Source organism: Poeciliopsis prolifica, unplaced genomic scaffold (genome assembly GCF_027474105.1).
Source record: "Poeciliopsis prolifica strain line A6 unplaced genomic scaffold, Auburn_PproV2 SCAFFOLD071, whole genome shotgun sequence".
NCBI lineage: Eukaryota > Metazoa > Chordata > Actinopteri > Cyprinodontiformes > Poeciliidae > Poeciliopsis > Poeciliopsis prolifica.
In genome coordinates this window covers 1,489,078-1,508,681 of record NW_026562446.1, presented here as the reverse complement: position 1 = coordinate 1,508,681, position 19,604 = coordinate 1,489,078, and the positions used below count along the sequence as shown (strand labels likewise).

Sequence of the window (19,604 nt, the reverse complement as noted above, 5' to 3'; positions counted from 1 at the left end):
ATTATTACTATTTCATCTAATTGACAGGTTGAGCACAATTTATTAAGTTTTTCTCACATTAAAATGACCAGTTCAGTCCTTGGTTTCTACCTCAATGTTCTCATTTTCTCATCATGTGATGAATTGTGTGTCTGCAGCTTATCAGGCTGTTTGGTTCTCAGAGGAAGGCTGTGCTTCTCTGGCCTCAGCTCTGACCTCCAACCCCTCCCATCTGAAAGTTGGACCTGAGCTACAATCATCCAGGAGACTCAGGAGTGAAGCTGCTGTCGGCTGGACTGAAGGATCCACACTGGAGACTGGAAGCTCTCAGGTATGGAGGAACCTGCTGCAGGAGCAGAGAAGGTCTGATAGAGGAGGAAGAGGGATAAATGTCTTTAGTCAGTCTGCTGGGAAACATTTAGTTTGAAGCTGAATGTTTAATTTGATAATTAAATATTTAGACGCCTCATCTGGAGGCAGAGATCATCACCCAGTTTTCTGGAATATTCTCCAGACTAAGAACGGATCACAAGAAAAATTAAAGAGTGGGATGGTTTAATAGTTTAATAGGGACTCTGACTAAATTAATAACAGAAGTTCAGTTAGATTTCCATGATGATCCACTGATGGCAGAAAGACTTTAAAACAATATTTGATGGAGCTCCAGACCAATCAGCCCCAAGAAGCAAAGAGGAGAAGAAAAGTAACTCCATGTTGGTCAGATGGATGTTTAAAGTTCTGGGAGAGAAAAATAAAAACTTTAGATTTTAAACAAAACTCACAACTTTCAGGATTTAATAAAATATAAATTACATAAAAAGTGAAGAAAATGGCTTCCGGATTGGAAGACCACCGCAATGGTCGCATAGCTAGAGCGCTCCTTCTTTTCAATACTTCATAGCAGTGCATCAAGGTAAGTTTGTCCACTTGGGCCTGCAGTATGTAAGATTCATAGCAAAAGCAGCACAAACAAAAATTTTTGTTGCACAAACCAGCACAAATGCAGCCGAGTTGATTGACACCTATTTTGTCTGATACGAAGAAGGTGGGGGGGCTGGCTGACCTTTGATGACCTCTAGACACTTTTCTTTTAATAACTTTAAAATGATAGCTGTACAAACAAACATTTTTGCTGAACAAATGTAGTCAAGTCTATTAACGCCCATTTTACCTGATTCGAAGAAGTTAGGGGAGCTGGTTGACCTTTGATGACCTTATTATTTATATAACTCATAATATTTTATAGTTCTATAATTTGTAATAGCAGTATAAAAAAAAAAATTCCTGCACAAACCTGCACAAACATAGCACAGTTGGTTGACACCAAATTTATTTATGTTTCCAAATGTGAGTAGGGCCAGGGGAGTGGTTGACCTCTGATGACCCCTGGAGAACATTTTTCTTAATATCTTCAGAATGATACCAGCACAAACAAAAATGTTTGCTGCACAAACCAGCACAAACGTAGCCGAGTTGATTGACACCTATTTCGTCTGATTCGAAGTAGGTGGGGGGGCTGGTTGACCTTTTGACCTTTACCTTTTCATCAATATCTTCAAAGCCAAAGTAGCACAAACAAAAAATTTTGCTGCACAAACCTGCACAAACGCAGCCGAGTTGATTGACACCTATTTTGTCTGATTTGAAGAAGGTGGGGGGGCTGGTTGACCTTTGATGACCTCTAAAAACATTTCGTTATATCTTTCAAATGATAGCAGCACAAACGAAAATTTTTGCTGCACAAACGCAGCACAAACGTTTGACACCAATTTTGTCTGATTTGAAGAAGGTGGGGGGGCCAACTTCACTCAGGTACGATACCGTGGAGGAGGCATCAGAGGACCTGCTGAGACGAGGGTTCACTGTTTCAACCATCAAACCTCCGGAGACACTCATGGAGCAGATGCAGAGATTGTCATGGATGAGAGTGGACCGATGAACGATGAAGGGAGCATCTAAAGCCGGCCGGGGATCCAACTACAGGGAGAAGCTGCGAGCCTTCAGGAGAACCGGTGACCCTTTGGGATCTAGTGGCCCCTCTGGGATCTAGTGGCCCCTCTGGGATCTAGTGGCCCCTCTGGGATCTAGTGGCCCCTCTGGGATCTAGTGGCCCCTCTGGGATCTAGTGGCCCCTCTGGGATCTAGCAGATCTTCCCCCCGACGGCAAGAGGAAATGTGAAATCTTCAACCAAATCTGTAATTAGTGGTGGAAACAAACTATAAAGTAACTCGGTTCGACCGGGACCTTTTTTCCTTTGGAGTTGGGACATTTTTGTCGCCTTTTCTTTTTCCAACATGCAACTGTTGCAGGTAAGGGCCTCTCCCTCTGGACTGAGGAGGGGGACTTTTTCCTTCGACCCCCTGGTGGGGACTCAACAGGGTCAGGTTAATAGATCCCTACCTAGGAAGTTTTTGGACAAATTGTGTTCAGTTTTATGTGCGAGACAGGGTGTGTTGCGTCGCCGCTCCTCTTTGCCTTGTTTATTGAGCCCATGAGTCAGCTGATCAGGAAAAGGGCGGATATAAAGGGGTTAAATGACGGAGCAGAAACTATCCTTGTTCACAGACGATTTATTGATGAGTATAGCACAGCCCATACTGACTGTCCCCAAACTGATGAAGTTACTTGAAGAGGTTAGTTTTGATTTCTGGCTACAAAATCAATATAAGTAAAACCCAAGTATTAACATTTCATATGATCCACCGTCTTCTATTAAACAAAGTACAACTGGAATTGGGGGGCTGAGTCTATCAAGTATTTGGGAGTCTCGCTGCCGAGGGACTTCTCAAAACTATATGATGTTAAATTATGGGCCACTAAATTTGAAAATAAAATCAAATTTACATAGATGGAATGTTATTCCCTTTTTAAGTTTAAGCTCCTGGATAGAATCCATCAGGATGAATATCCTCCTGCAGTTGCTGTATTTATTTCAATGTCTACCTGTCAGAATCCCATCTAAACAATTTTTAGAATGGCATCGATTAATAGCGAGGTATTTATGGCAGGGTAAAAGGCCAGAATTAAGTTAAGAACTCTGCAGTTAAAAAAGAAAAGGGAGGAATGGGCCTTCCCTGCCTACACGAATATTATCATGCAGCCCAACTGAGACCTTTAGTCTGTTTGTGCTCACCTGCATACACTGCAGCATGGAAGGACATAGAAGGTACCATGATAAAAGGAATCCTAATAACAGCCCTACTTAGTGATTATAAATTACAGGAAGAACAGCAGATACCAGAAGACTTTCATAACAGGTCGCTTCCTGAAGTCCTGGCAGGAATTGGTTATAATCTGCAGAATCGGAGACATATCTAAAATTATGAGATGGTGTGCCTATGACTGGGATTTTGCACCAAACAGAACTGATAACAGATTCAAACTATGGACCTCAAAAGGATTAACTACATACTATATTCATTTTCCCACAAAGGGATATTGCAGAGTTTTGAAACCTTACAGAAGGTTCATGGGTTGGGAAAAGATGATTTCTTTAGATTTTAGCTGAAAATCCAGGAGTCACTAATAAAATCATCTCAAATCAAGAGCTAGATTTGCCTTTTACTATGTATGAGCTGAAAAAAGCTCTTTAATGCTAAACATCAACACAGGAAAAGATGGACTTTGTTATATAATGCTTAAACATTTAAATGAAATGTCGCTTACTGTTATTTTAAAATGTTTTAATCTGATTTGGGAGACAGGAATAATTCCTGCTGCATGGAAACAGTCAGTTATAATTCCTGTGTTGAAACCAGGAAAAAATCCTACAGACTCTTCAAACTATAGACCTTTAGCTCTTACATCTCAATCTGGGAAAATAATGGAGAGGATAGTAACAGAAAGGCCATCATATTTTCTCGAAGTAAAAATGTATTCTGTCCATATCAAAGTGGTTTTCCTGCAGGAAGAAATACGATGGATGCGAAACTGTGCCTGGAGTCAGAAGTAAGGAAACAAATAAGAAATGGTGATAGCTGTGTTCTCTGATATAGAAAAGGCATATGATATGTTATGGAAAGACGGATTATTGATTAAACCAGAAAAACTTGGTTTTAGAGGAAGGTTTATAACTGTTTAGATTTTCTGTTTGGTAGAGAAATGGAAGTTAAAGTTGCTTTTTCCTCTAGATACACAAACTACCACACAAGGTCGTGTGTGTTGTCCAATTGTCTTTAATATTATGGTAAATGATATTTTTGATGAGATAGAAGTATAAGGAAATCTTTATTTGCTGATGATGGGGCTCTCTGGGTGCATCATCTCATATATTTACAGAAAAAGATGCAGGAGGCCATTTTGAAAGTTGGGCCAATAAATGGGATTTAGGATGTCAGTTGTAAAGTCTCAAGTGATGTTTTTATAGAAGAGGGTTAATTTAAAACTCTATAATCAGAAGCTTGATCAAGTGAATAAAGTGAGATTTTTAGGTGTCATCTTTGATGAAAAATTAACCTGGAGACAGTAAATAGAATTAGTTCAAATAAACGTAAAAAGTGAATAATTTGTTGTTTCTGGACAGGAATGTGGAGCTTCAAGAAGTGGCTGTTGGGAGTTTATCAGGCTCTCATGAGATCTTCCTTAGATTATGGAGGTGTAGCATATATAGCAGCTGCTGACAGTCAGTGGAGAAAACTTGATAGCGAACAAACACAAGGGTTACGGACATGTTGTGGAGCTTTCAGATCATCTCCTTTAGCTGCTTTGCAAGTTGAAACTGGTGAGCTTCCTTTAAGATGAAGAAGACTGAAGCTGATGAATGTGTATTGGGTAAATCTACAGGGACATAATGACCATCATCCAACTGAGGCTGAGCTGCAGGACTGTTGGGAACATCATGAATCTGATTGTAATAGCTTTGGATGGATTGGGGAATTAAAAGCTCCCAGTTTCAGTCTGAACCAGTTCCAGTTTAGTTTTCCGGTTCCACAGTCACCAATTCCACCTCAGTTATTTATCACAGCACAAGTTGATCTGCATGGAGCGCAGCGTCTCCTGCCATGAATGTCCCAGTAACGTTAAACTGGATTAATGTCAATAATCTCATATTTACAGTCATATTCAATAAATTAGAATATGGTTCCCATGAGGCTCGTTTGTCAGGTTTTAAAACAACTTCAGCAGATATTAAACATATTTTTCATTAGACCCACATTTCTGCATTAATAGTTTTTATTGATCTGTAATCTGATCAGAAATGTTTTCATGAGCTGTAAGCAACAAATCATCATCATTAACAAATAAAAGCTTTAAAACAGTTTGTGGGGAATTAATCAGTATGATGTGTTTAACTTGTGAGCCGAGTTACTGAAATACTTTTCATAAATAATGTAATTTATTGAAAATGACTGAAGTTAAGGATGCTAGAGAGACGCAGGTCATCCTGAAATTATGATGCATAGAATCACAAATTTAATCTAAACTGTTACAGAGAGAAAACACAATAAAACATGATTTATCTGCAATTTGTTCATTACTGATTGTTCCTGTCTCAGTGGAGGACAATGTGTGTCTGAGAGACATGTAATGTCCATGTTTGCTGCTGAAAGAGACTGATGGTCTGACCCCCCTCCTCCTTTCAGGGTGGAGCCTGCTGGAGGCCGATTCTTGACTCCAGGTCTGAGGAAATGTAAGTGTGTTTTTCATCTGATTCATGACAACAAAGCAGCTCACATTCAACCATCTTCAAACTGTCACATCACTCATTCAGGAGTCAAAGTGTCAATAAATGATCAATAACTGCAATTGGATTGTGTTTGTTCTCCATCAGATTCCTGTCAACTCACCATCGACACAAACACAGTGAGCAGAAGAGTCAAGCTGTCTGAAGACAACAGGAAGGTGACATGTGTGAAGGAGTTTCAATCATATCCTGATCATCCAGACAGATTTGATTACTGGGATCAGCTGCTTTGTAGAACTGGTCTGACTGGTCGCTGTTACTGGGAGGTTGAGTGGAGAGGAGAAGTTTTTATATCAGTGAGTTACAGAAGAATCAGGAGGAAAGGAAACAGTTTAGACTGTTGGTTTGGATATAATGATCATTCTTGGAGTCTGAGATGCTCTGATGATTTGGTTTCTCTGTCAGGCACAATAACATAGAAACTCGTCTCTCCTCCCTCCTACTCCTAACAGAGTAGCAGTGGTGGACTGTCCTGCTGGCATTATGTCCTTCTACAGAGTCTCCTCTGACTCACTGATCCTCCTCCACACCTTCAACACCACATTCACTGAACCTCTGATTCCTGGATTTGGGTTCTGGTCCAGTTCTGGTTCCTCTTCAGTGTTTCTGATCTGATTTGAGTCTAAAGAGTCTAAAGTTTTTCCTCCTGTCAGAGAAACTCTCTCACTGTTGAACAGATAGTTCAGTCTCTACAATCTATTTCTTGGTGAACGATTCTGATTGAGTCCTTGGAAACTTTTGTTCTTCCAGTCATTTAAGATGGAAGCTGGGATTATTCCAGGATTATTCCAGGATTATTCCAGGATTTCTCCAGGATCCTCATGTTTTTCTCTTTGTTTCCAGTCAAAGCTTCACACTGAATATCAAGATGTTGTTTCTCTTATTTTTTCCTTTCATTCATCAGATTTCATTGAAATATTGATCAGTTTTTCTCAATCTGATCATTTTCTGTTTCTATCGGCTCCTATTTTTCTCAACATGTCAGATTTGAATATAAATCTTACTTTTGTAAATTTGCTGCAGTTTTTCTTCGTGTTTTAAATAAAAACATTTTTCTTCTGCTGCATTTGGTTCATTGCTGCTCATTCTTTTCTTTTCCTGTTTTAATTTAAATTTTGCATTAAAATGATTTTTTCATCAACTCTGCCTTTCAGAAAGTCCTAGTTAAAGTAAAACATTCCATCCCATGAAGGTCAGAGGTCAATGCTTTGAAGCATAAAGTGGGAAAATCTTAATATTTTCTGTTTCATTCAGAACTTCTACCTGAAACTCAGAACCTGCAGAACATTTTTCTCTTTGGAGAAAAAATCCAAAAAGCCAATCAGAACCAGCGTTATAAATAATGTCTCCCTGTCGGATCACTTTGCTGTTATCTTGAAGGTTCTTTATTCTTTGACCCACTTGGACAAACAGCTGCTGTCACAAAACGTTCTTTCACAGAAAACACAGCAGAAACATTTAATCAAATCTACTCTTCCTCCTCAGCTTTAAGCTGTAATGATGTAGATCAGTGGTAGATGATTTCAATCTATAGTTTCATATATCATTGATCTATTGCTCCAATTAAAGTAAAGGTTGTGTCTGGTAGGAAGAAATCTCCATGGAGAAAAGCACAAACAGTTCGGTCTGCAAGACAACAGAGCAGAACCAAAATGGAGTAAAACTCAACTTCACGTTCATAATGACATCTATAAAGAAAGACTACGTAACTATCACTCAACACTAAAACATGCAAGGGAGGCTTTCTTTGCAGATGTCATAAACAAAAACATCAATAATGCTCGAACTTTATTTGCAACAGTTGACAGGCTCACAAACCCTCCTGTGACGTTTCCACCTGAACTCCAATCTAATGCTGATGGAACAAGTTTTCCAGCTTCTTTCAGAGAAAATTAAAAAAATCAGAGGATTAATCTGCACATCAACTCTAAAGCCAGAACCATTGCTGGACCCACAAATCAATCAAACAGCTGCAGCTGATCCAGAAGCTGCTGCTCCTGTTCTCACTAGAACCAGGAAGATAGAGACATAACAGCAGTTTTAAAGTCCCTCCACTGGCTCCCTGTAGCTCAAAGAATAGATTTAAAATACTGTTAGTTTATAAATCACTGAACGGTTTAGCACCACAAATACATCAAAGATCTGCTGTTGTTGTATCAACCTTTCAGACTCTCAGGTCTTCTGGTTCTGGTTCTGCTCTGCATCCCCAGAACCAGAACCAAGAGAGGAGAAGCAGCTTTCAGCATCTATGCACCAAAAATTTGAACAAACTTCCAGAAAACTGTAAAACAGCGGAAACCCTGATTTCCTTTAAATCTCAACTAAAAACACACTGTTTAGAACTTTATTTAAAATGTAATATGTAACAATGTATTGTTTATTATATGTTGCATGACTTGTGTTCTTGTGTTTATGATGTAAAGCACTTTGAAATGCCTTGCTGCTGAAATGTGCTATACAAATAAAATTTGATTTGATTTGATTAGGCAGCTAGCTAACCAAAACAAGCATTAATCAACTAGCTAACCAAAACAAGCATTAATCAGCTAGCTAACAAAACAAGCATTAATCAACTAGCTAACCAAAACAAGCATTAATCAGCTAGCTAACCAGAACCTGCATTATGCAGCTAGCTAACCAGATCAAGCATTAATCAGCTAGCTAACCAGAACATTTATTACACAGCTGTCTAACAACAACCAGCATTAATCAGCTAGCTAAATGGAACCTGCGTTAATCAGCTAGCAAACCAGAACCAGCGTTAATCAGCTAGCTAACCAGAACGTGCATTATTCAACTAGCTAACCAGAACCTGCATTATGCAGCTAGCTAACCAGAACCAGCATTAATCAGCTAGCTAAAAGGAACCAGCATTAATAATCTAGCTCACCAGCACCAGCATTCATCACCTAGCTAACTAGAATTTGCATTATTCAGCAAGATAAACAGAACCAGCGTTAACCAGCTAGCTAACCAGAAAAAGCTTTAATCATTTAACTAAACAGAATCTGCATTATTCAGCTAGCTAACCAGAACAGCTTTAATCAGCTAGCTAACAGCACCTGCATTCATCACCTAGCTAACCAGAACCAACCATAATCAGCTAGCTAACCAGAACCAGCGTTAATCAGCTAGCTAACCAGAACCTGCATTATTTACCTTGCTAACCAGAACCGGCATTATGCAGCTAGCTAACCAGATCAAGCATTCATCATCTAGCTAACCAGAATCGGTGTTAATCAGCTAGCTAACTATAATCTGCATTATTCATCTTGCTAACCATAATCTGCATTATTCAGCTAGCTAACCAGAACCTGCATTAATCAGCTAGCTAAATGGAACCTGCGTTAATAAGCTAGCTAACCAGAACCAGCTTTAATCATGTAGCTAACCAATACCTGCATTAATCATCTTGCTAACCATAATCTGCATTATTCAGCTAGCTAACCAGAACCATCGTTAATCAGCTAGCTTACCAGAATCAGCGTTAATCAGCTAGCTAAAAGGAACCAGCATTAATAATCTAGCTCACAGCACCAGCATTCATCACCTAGCTAACCAGAACCAACCATAATCAGCTAGCTAACCAGAACCAGCAATAATCAGCTAACTTACCAGAAACCTGCATTATTCAGCTAGCTAACAGCACCTGCATTCATCACCTAGCTAACCAGAACCTGCATTATGCAGCTAGCTAACCAGATCAAGCATTAATCAGCTAGCTAACCAGAAACCAGCGTTCATCACCTAGCTAACCAGAACCTGCATTCATCACCTAGCTAACCAGAACCTGCATTATTCAACTAGCTAACCAGAACCAGCGTTCATCACCTAGCTAACCAGAACCTGCGTTAATCAGCTAGCTAACAGCACCTGCATTCATCTCCTAGCTAACCAGAACCTGCATTATGCAGCTAGCTAACCAGAACCTGAATTCATCACCTAGCTAACCAGAACCTGCGTTAATCAGCTAGCTAACCAGAACCTGCATTATTCAACTTGCTAACCAGAACCTGCATTATGCAGCTAGCTAACCAGATCAAGCATTAATCAGCTAGCTAACCAGATCAAGCATTCATGATCTAGCTAACCAGAATAGGCGTTAATCAGCTAGCTAACCACAACCAGCATTATTCAGCTGGCTAACCAGAAGCATCATTAATCAGCTAGCTAACCATAATCTGCATTATTCATCTAGCTAAACAGAACCTGCATAAATCAGCTAGCTAACTGGAACCTGCGTTAATAAGCTAGCTAACCAGAATCAGCGTTAATCAGCTAGCTAAAAGGAACCAGCATTAATAATCTAGCTCACCAGCACCAGCATTCATCACCTAGCTAACTAGAATTTGCATTATTCAGCAAGATAACCAGAACCAACGTTAACCAGCTAGCTAACCAGAAAAAGCTTTAATCATCTAATTAACCAGAACCTATATTATTCAGCTAGCTAACCAGAACCAGCTTTAATCAGCTAGCTAACAGCACCTGCATTCATCACCTAGCTAACCAGAACCAACCATAATCAGCTAGCTAACCAGAACCAGCGTTAATCAGCTAACTAACCAGAACCTGCATTATTCAGCTAGCTAACAGAACCTGCATTATGCAGCTACCTAACCAGATCAAGCTTTAATCAGCTAGCTAACCAGAAACCTGCATTACGCAGCTAGCTAACCAGATCAAGCATTAATCAGCTAGCTAACCAGAACCTGCATTATTCAACTAGCTAACCAGAACCAGCGTCGTCACCTAGCTACCCAGAACCTGCGTTAATCAGCTAGCTAACAGCACCTGCATCCATCACCTAGCTAACCAGAACCGGCATTATGCAGCTAGCTAACCAGATCAAGTATTAATCACCTAGCTAACCAGAACCTGCATTATTCAACTAGCTAACAGAACCAGGGTTCATCACCTAGCTAACCAGAACCTGCATTCATCACATAGCTAACCAAAACCTGCATTGTTCAGCTAACTAACCAGAAACTACATTAATAAGCCAGCTTACCAGAACCAGAATTAATGAGCTTGTTAACCAGAACCAGCATTAATCAGCTAGCTAAAAGGAACCAGCATTAATAATCTAGCTCACCAGCACCAGCATTCATCACCTAGCTAACTAGAATTTGCATTATTCAGCAAGATAAACAGAACCAGCGTTAACCAGCTAGCTAACCAGAAAAAGCTTTAATCATTTAACTAAACAGAATCTGCATTATTCAGCTAGCTAACCAGAACCAGCTTTAATCAGCTAGCTAACAGCACCTGCATTCATCACCTAGCTAACCAGAACCAACCATAATCAGCTAGCTAACCAGAACCAGCGTTAATCAGCTAGCTAACCAGAACCTGCATTATTCACCTTGCTAACCAGAACCGGCATTATGCAGCTAGCTAACCAGATCAAGCATTCATCATCTAGCTAACCAGAATCGGTGTTAATCACTAGCTAACTATAATCTGCATTATTCATCTTGCTAACCATAATCTGCATTATTCAGCTAGCTAACCAGAACCTGCATTAATCAGCTAGCTAAATGGAACCTGCGTTAATAAGCTAGCTAACCAGAACCAGCTTTAATCATGTAGCTAACCAATACCTGCATTAATCATCTTGCTAACCATAATCTGCATTATTCAGCTAGCTAACCAGAACCATCGTTAATCAGCTAGCTTACCAGAATCAGCGTTAATCAGCTAGCTAAAAGGAACCAGAATTAATAATCTAGCTCACCAGCACCAGCATTCATCACCTAGCTAACCAGAACCAACCATAATCAGCTAGCTAACCAGAACCAGCGTTAATCACTAACTAACCAGAACCTGCATTATTCAGCTAGCTAACAGCACCTGCATTCATCACCTAGCTAACCAGAACCTGCATTATGCAGCTAGCTAACCAGATCAAGCATTAATCAGCTAGCTAACCAGAACCAGCGTTCATCACCTAGCTAACCAGAACCTGCATTCATCACCTAGCTAACCAGAACCTGCATTATTCAACTAGCTAACCAGAACCAGCGTTCATCACCTAGCTAACCAGAACCTGCGTTAATCAGCTAGCTAACAGCACCTGCATTCATCTCCTAGCTAACCAGAACCTGCATTATGCAGCTAGCTAACCAGAACCTGAATTCATCACCTAGCTAACCAGAACCTGCGTTAATCAGCTAGCTAACCAGAACCTGCATTATTCAACTTGCTAACCAAACCTGCATTATGCAGCTAGCTAACCAGATCAAGCATTAATCAGCTAGCTAACCAGATCAAGCATTCATGATCTAGCTAACCAGAATAGGCGTTAATCAGCTAGCTAACCACAACCAGCATTATTCAGCTGGCTAACCAGAAGCATCATTAATCAGCTAGCTAACCATAATCTGCATTATTCATCTAGCTAAACAGAACCTGCATAAATCAGCTAGCTAACTGGAACCTGCGTTAATAAGCTAGCTAACCAGAATCAGCGTTAATCAGCTAAAAAGGAACCAGCATTAATAATCTAGCTCACCAGCACCAGCATTCATCACCTAGCTAACTAGAATTTGCATTATTCAGCAAGATAACCAGAACAACGTTAACCAGCTAGCTAACCAGAAAAAGCTTTAATCATCTAATTAACCAGAACCTATATTATTCAGCTAGCTAACCAGAACCAGCTTTAATCAGCTAGCTAACAGCACCTGCATTCATCACCTAGCTAACCAGAACCAACCATAATCAGCTAGCTAACCAGAACCAGCGTTAATCAGCTAACTAACCAGAACCTGCATTATTCAGCTAGCTAACCAGAACCTGCATGCAGCTACCTAACCAGATCAAGCTTTAATCAGCTAGCTAACCAGAACCTGCATTACGCAGCTAGCTAACCAGATCAAGCATTAATCAGCTAGCTAACCAGAACCTGCATTATTCAACTAGCTAACCAGAACCAGCGTTCGTCACCTAGCTACCCAGAACCTGCGTTAATCAGCTAGCTAACAGCACCTGCATCCATCACCTAGCTAACCAGAACCGGCATTATGCAGCTAGCTAACCAGATCAAGTATTAATCACCTAGCTAACCAGAACCTGCATTATTCAACTAGCTAACCAGAACCAGGGTTCATCACCTAGCTAACCAGAACCTGCATTCATCACATAGCTAACCAAAACCTGCATTGTTCAGCTAGCTAACCAGAAACTGCATTATTCAACTAGCTAACCAGAACCTGCATTATGCAGCTAGCTAACCAGAACCAGCATTAATCAGCTAGCTAAAGGAACCAGCATTAATAATCTAGCTCACCCAGCACCAGCATTCATCACCTAGCTAACTAGAATTTGCATTATTCAGCAAGATAAACAGAACCAGCGTTAACCAGCTAGCTAACCAGAAAAAGCTTTAATCATTTAACTAAACAGAATCTGCATTATTCAGCTAGCTAACCAGAACCAGCTTTAATCAGCTAGCTAACAGCACCTGCATTCATCACCTAGCTAACCAGAACCAACCATAATCAGCTAGCTAACCAGAACCAGCATTAATCAGATAGCTAACCAGAACCTGCATTATTCACCTTGCTAACCAGAACCGGCATTATGCAGCTAGCTAACCAGATCAAGCATTCATCATCTAGCTAACCAGAATCGGTGTTAATCAGCTAGCTAACTATAATCTGCATTATTCATCTTGCTAACCATAATCTGCATTATTCAGCTAGCTAACCAGAACCTGCATTAATCAGCTAGCTAAATGGAACCTGCGTTAATAAGCTAGCTAACCAGAACCAGCTTTAATCATGTAGCTAACCAATACCTGCATTAATCATCTTGCTAACCATAATCTGCATTATTCAGCTAGCTAACCAAACCATCGTTAATCAGCTAGCTTACCAGAATCAGCGTTTAATCAGCTAGCTAAAAGGAACCAGAATTAATAATCTAGCTCACCAGCACCAGCATTCATCACCTAGCTAACCAGAACCAACCATAATCAGCTAGCTAACCAGAACCAGCGTTAATCAGCTAACTAACCAGAACCTGCATTCAGCTAGCTAACAGCACCTGCATTCATCACCTAGCTAACCAGAACCTGCATTATGCAGCTAGCTAACCAGATCAAGCATTAATCAGCTAGCTAACCAGAAACCAGCGTTCATCACCCTAGCTAACCAGAACCTGCATTCATCACCTAGCTAACCAGAACCTGCATTATTCAACTAGCTAACCAGAACCAGCGTCATCACCTAGCTAACCAGAACCTGCGTTAATCTAGCTAACAGCACCTGCATTCATCTCCTAGCTAACCAGAACCTGCATTATGCAGCTAGCTAACCAGAACCTGAATTCATCACCTAGCTAACCAGAACCTGGTTAATCAGCTAGCTAACCAGAACCTGCATTATTCAACTTGCTAACCAGAAACCTGCATTATGCAGCTAGCTAACCAGATCAAGCATTAATCAGCTAGCTAACCAGATCAAGCATTCATGATCTAGCTTACCAGAATCGGCATTAATCAGCTAGCTAACCAGATCAAGCATTCATGATCTAGCTAACCAGAATAGGCGTTAATCAGCTAGCTAACCACAAACCAGCATTATTCAGCTGGCTAACCAGAAGCATCATTAATCAGCTAGCTAACCATAATCTGCATTGTTCAGCTAGCTAACCAGAACCTGCATTATTCAACTAGCTAACCAGAACCTGCATTCATCAACTAGCTAACCAGAAACCTGCATTATTCAACTAGCTAACCAAAACCAGGGTTCATCACCTAGCTAACCAGAACCTTCATTCATCACCTAGCTAACCAGAACCTGCATTATGCAGCTAGCTAACCAGATCAAGCATTAATCAGCTAGCTAACCAGAACCTGCATTATGCAGCTAGCTAACCAGATCAAGCATTAATTAACTAGCTAACCAGAACCTGCATTATTCAACTAGCTAACCAGAACCAGCGTTAATTAGCTAGCTAACCATAACCAGGAAAAACATTATGCAGCTAGCTAACCAGATCAAGCATTAATCAACTAGCTAACCAGAACCAGAGTTAATCAGCTAGCTAACCAGCACCTGCATTATGCAGCTAGCTAACTAGATCAAGCATTAATAATCTAGCTCACCAGAATTGCATTATTCAGCAAGATAACGAGAACCAGCGTTAACCAGCTAGCTAACTAGAAAAAGCTTTAATAATCTAGCTAACCATAACTAAACATAATGAGCTAGCTAACCAGAACCAGCGTTAATCAGCTAACTAACCAGAACCTGCACTATTCAGCTAGCTAACCAGAACCAGCTTTAATCAGCTAGCTAACAGACCTGGATTCATCACCTAGCTAACAAGAAACCTGGATTATGCAGCTAGCTAACCAGAACCAGCGTTCATCACCTAGCTAAACAGAACCAGCGTTCATCACCTAGCTAACCAGAACCTGCGTTAATCAGCTTGCTAACAGCACCTGCATTCATCACCTAGCTAACCAGAACCTGCATTATGCAGCTAGCTAACCAGTTCAAGCATTAATCAGCTAGCTAACCAGAACCTGCATATGACTAGCTAACCAGAACCAGCGTTCATCACCTAGCTAACCAACCTGCATTCATCACTAGCTAAACCAGACCTGCATTATGCAGCTAGCTAACCAGATTAAGCATTAATCAGCTAGCTAACCAGAACCTGCATTATGCAGCTAGCTAAACCAGATCAAGCATTAATCAGCTAGCTAACCAGAACCTGCTTTATTCAACTAGCTAACCAGAACCAGGTTAATCAGCTAACTAACCAGAACATGCATTGTTCAGCTAGCTAACCAGAACCTGCATTATTCAACTAGCTAACCAGAACCAGGGTTCATCACCTAGCTAACCAGAACCTGCATTCATCACCTAGCTAACCAGAACCTGCATTATGCAGCTAGCTAACCAGATCAAGCATTAATCAGCTAGCTAACCAGAACCGCATATGCAGCTAGCTAACCAGATCAAGCATTAATCAGCTAGCTAACAGAACCTGCATTATTCAACTAGCTAACCAACCAGCGTTAATTAGCTAGCTAACCATAACCAGCGTTAATTAGCCCTAGATAATCAGAACAATAATTAATCAGCTAGCTAACCAGAATCTGCATTATTCAACTAGCTAACCAGAAACCAGCATTAATCAGCTAGCTAACCAGGAAAAGCATTATCAGCTAGCTAACCAGAACCAGCATTAATCAGCTAGCTAACAAGAAACAGCATTATGCAGCCAGCTAACCACATCAAACATAATCAGCTAGCTAACCAGAACCTTTATTACGCAGCTAGCTAACCAGAACCAGCGTTAATCAGCTAGCAAACCAGAACCTGCATTAATCAGCCAGCTAACCAGAACCTTTATTACGCAGCCTAGCTAACCAGAACCAGCGTAATCAGCTAGCTAACCAGCACCTGCATTATGCAGCTAGCTAACCAGATCAAGCATTAATCAACTAGCTAACCAGAACCAGTGTTAATCAGCTAGCTAACCAGCACCTGCATTATGCAGCTAGCTAACTAGATCAAGCATTAATCAACTAGTTAACCAGAACCAGTTAATCAGCTAGCTAACCAGAACTTGCATTATCAGCATGTAACTAGCAACTGCATTCATCATCTGCCTATCCAGAAGATGCATTAATCAGCTAGCTAACTAGAACCTGCGTTACACAGCTAGCTAACCAGAATCAGCATTAATCAGATAACTAACCAGAACCTGCATATGCAGCTAGCTAACCAGATCAAGCATTAATCAGCTAGCTAACCAGAACCTGCATTATTCAACTAGCTAACCAGAACCAGCGTTAATCATGTAGCTAACCAATACCTGCATTAATCACCTTGCTAACCATAATCTGCATTATGCAGCTAGCTAACCAGAACTAGTGTTAATCATCTAGCAAAACCAGCACCAGCATTCATCACCTAGCTAACCAGAATTTGCATTATTCAGCAAGATAACCAGAACCATCATTAATCAGCTAGCTTACCAGAAACAGCATTAATTAGCTAGCTAACCAGAACCAGTGTTAATCAGCTAGCTAACCAGAACCTGCATTAATCAGCTAGCTAACCAAAAACCTGCATTAATCAGCTAGCTAATGGAACCTGCGTTAATAAGCTAGCTAACCAGAACCAGCTTTAATCATGTAGCTGACCAATACCTGCATTAATCATCTTGCTAACCATAATCTGCATTATTCAGCTAGCTAACCAGAACCATCGTTAATCAGCTAGCTTACCAGAATCAGCGTTAATCAGCTAGCTAAAAGGAACCAGCATTAATAATCTAGCTCACCAGCACCAGCATTCATCACCTAGCTAACCAGAACCAACCATAATCAGCTAGCTAACCAGAACCAGCGTTATCAGCTAACTAACCAGAACCTGCATTATTCAGCTAGCTAACAGCACCTGCATTCATCACCTAGCTAACCAGAACCTGCATTATGCAGCTAGCTAACCAGATCAAGCATTAATCAGCTAGCTAATCAGAACCTGCATTATGCAGCTAGCTAACCAGATCAAGCATTAATCAGCTAGCTAACCAGAACCTGCATTATTTAACTAGCTAACCAGAACCAGCATTATTAAGCTAGCTAACTAGCACCTGCATTCATCATCTAGCTATCTATAATCTGCATTATTCTGCTATCTAACCAGTGTTAATCATTAGCTGCTCTCAGGAAGTTTTGATTCATTAACTTTGAATCATTGAATTTTGTTCAACCTGTATTTTTACTTTGAATGAATATTTCCCTGTTTTACTGGACATTATTTATATAATAATGTTGTGAGATTATTGGCTCATGTATAATTTATGTTACAGAGAACTTTACTGTTCATGTTGTTGAACTGGTTGCAGGTTTTTCTCTTCTTTTGACTCAGTAGCTGCTGTTTTGTGCCTGCAAGTTTGTTGCATGTTACGTTAATTAGATGAATTTATAAGCAGATCCATTTTAATGGCTAACCAGAACCTGCATTCATCCCCTAGCTAACCAGAACCTGCATTATTCAACTAGCTAACCAGAACCAGGGTTCATCACCTAGCTAACCAGAACCTGCATTCATCACCTAGCTAACCAGAACCTGCATTATGCAGCTAGCTAACCAGATCAAGCATTAATCAGCTAGATAACCAGAACCTGCATTATGCAGCTAGCTAACCAGATCAAGCATTATCAGCTAGCTAACCAGAACCTGCATTATTTAACTAGCTAACGAGAACCAGCGTTAATTAGCTAGCTAACAGAACCAGCATTATTCAGCTAGATAATCAGAACAATAATTAATCAGCTAGCTAACCAGAATCTGAATTATTCAACTAGCTAACCAGAACCTGCATTATGCAGCTAGCTAACCAGAACCAGCATTAATCAGCTAGCTAACCAGAACCTGCATTCATCACCTAGCTAACCAGAACTGCATTCATCACCTAGCTAACCAAACCTGCATTTGCAGCTAGCTAACCAGATCAAGCATTAATCAACTAGCTAACCAGAACCTGCATTATGCAGCTAGCTAACCAGATCAAGCATTAATCAGCTAGCTAACCAGAATCTGCATTATATAACTTGCTAACCAGAACCAGCGTTAATTAGCTAGCTAACCAGAACCAGCATTATTCAGCTAGATAATCAGAATAATAATTAATCAGCTAGCTAACCAGAATCTGCATTATTCAACTAGCTAACCAGAACCTTTATTACGCAGCTAGCTAAACAGAACCAGCGTAATCAACTAGCTAACCAGCACCTGCATTATGCAGCTAGCTAACCAGATCAAGCATTGATCAACTAGCTACCAGAACCAGCATTAATTAGCTAGCTAACCGATCAAGCATTAATCAACTAACTAACCAGAACCAGCATTACTTAGCTAGTTACCAGAACCAGCATTAATCAACTAGCTAACCAGAACCAGCATTAATTAGCTAGCTAACCAGATCAAGCATTAATCAACTAGCTACCAGAACCTGCATTATTCAACTAGCTAACCAGAACCAGCGTTACTTAGCTAGTTAACCAGAACCAGCTTTAAATCATCTAGCTAACCATACCTGCATTTATCATCTAGCTAACCAGAACCAGCGTTAATCAGCTAGCTTACCAGAATCAGCGTTAATCAGCTAGCTAAAGGAACCAGCGTTAATCATCTAGCTTACCAGCACCAGCATTCATCACCTAGCTAACCAGAACCAACCATATCAGCTAGCTAACCAGAACCAGCGTAATCAGCTAACTAACCAGAACCTGCATTATTCAGCTAGCTAACAGCACCTGCATTCATCACCTAGCTAACAGAACCTGCATTATGCAGCTAGCTAACCAGATCAAGCATTAATCAGCTAGCTAATCAGAACCTGCATTATGCAGCTAGCTAACCAGATCAAGCATTAATCAGCTAGCTAACCAGAACCTGCATATTTAACTAGCTAACCAGAACCAGCATTATTAAGTAGCTAACTAGCACCTGCATTCATCATCTAGCTATCTATAATCTGCATTATTCTGCTATCTAACCAGTGTTAATCATTAGCTGCTCTCAGGAAGTTTTGATTCATTAACTTTGAATCATTGAATTTTGTTCAACCTGTATTTTTACTTTGAATGAATATTTCCCTGTTTTACTGGACATTATTTTATATATAATGTTGTGAGATTATTGGCTCATGTATAATTTATGTTACAGAGAACTTTACTGTTCATGTTGTTGAACTGGTTGCAGGTTTTTCTCTTCTTTTGACTCAGTAGCTGCTGTTTTGTGCCTGCAAGTTTGTTGCATGTTTACGTTAATTAGATGAATTTATAAGCAGATCCATTTTAATGGCTAACCAGAACCTGCATTCATCCCCTAGCTAACCAGAACCTGCATTATTCAACTAGCTAACCAGAACCAGGGTTCATCACCTAGCTAACCAGAACCTGCATTC

At 40.2% G+C, this 19,604-nt stretch overlaps 1 pseudogene; it reads left to right on the top strand.

Annotated features, from left to right (window-relative positions):
* The first annotated feature begins 1,921 nt into the window (after positions 1–1,921).
* The window catches only part of LOC129352003 (very low-density lipoprotein receptor-like), a 48,477-nt pseudogene continuing 30,794 nt past the window's right edge, over positions 1,922–19,604 (top strand).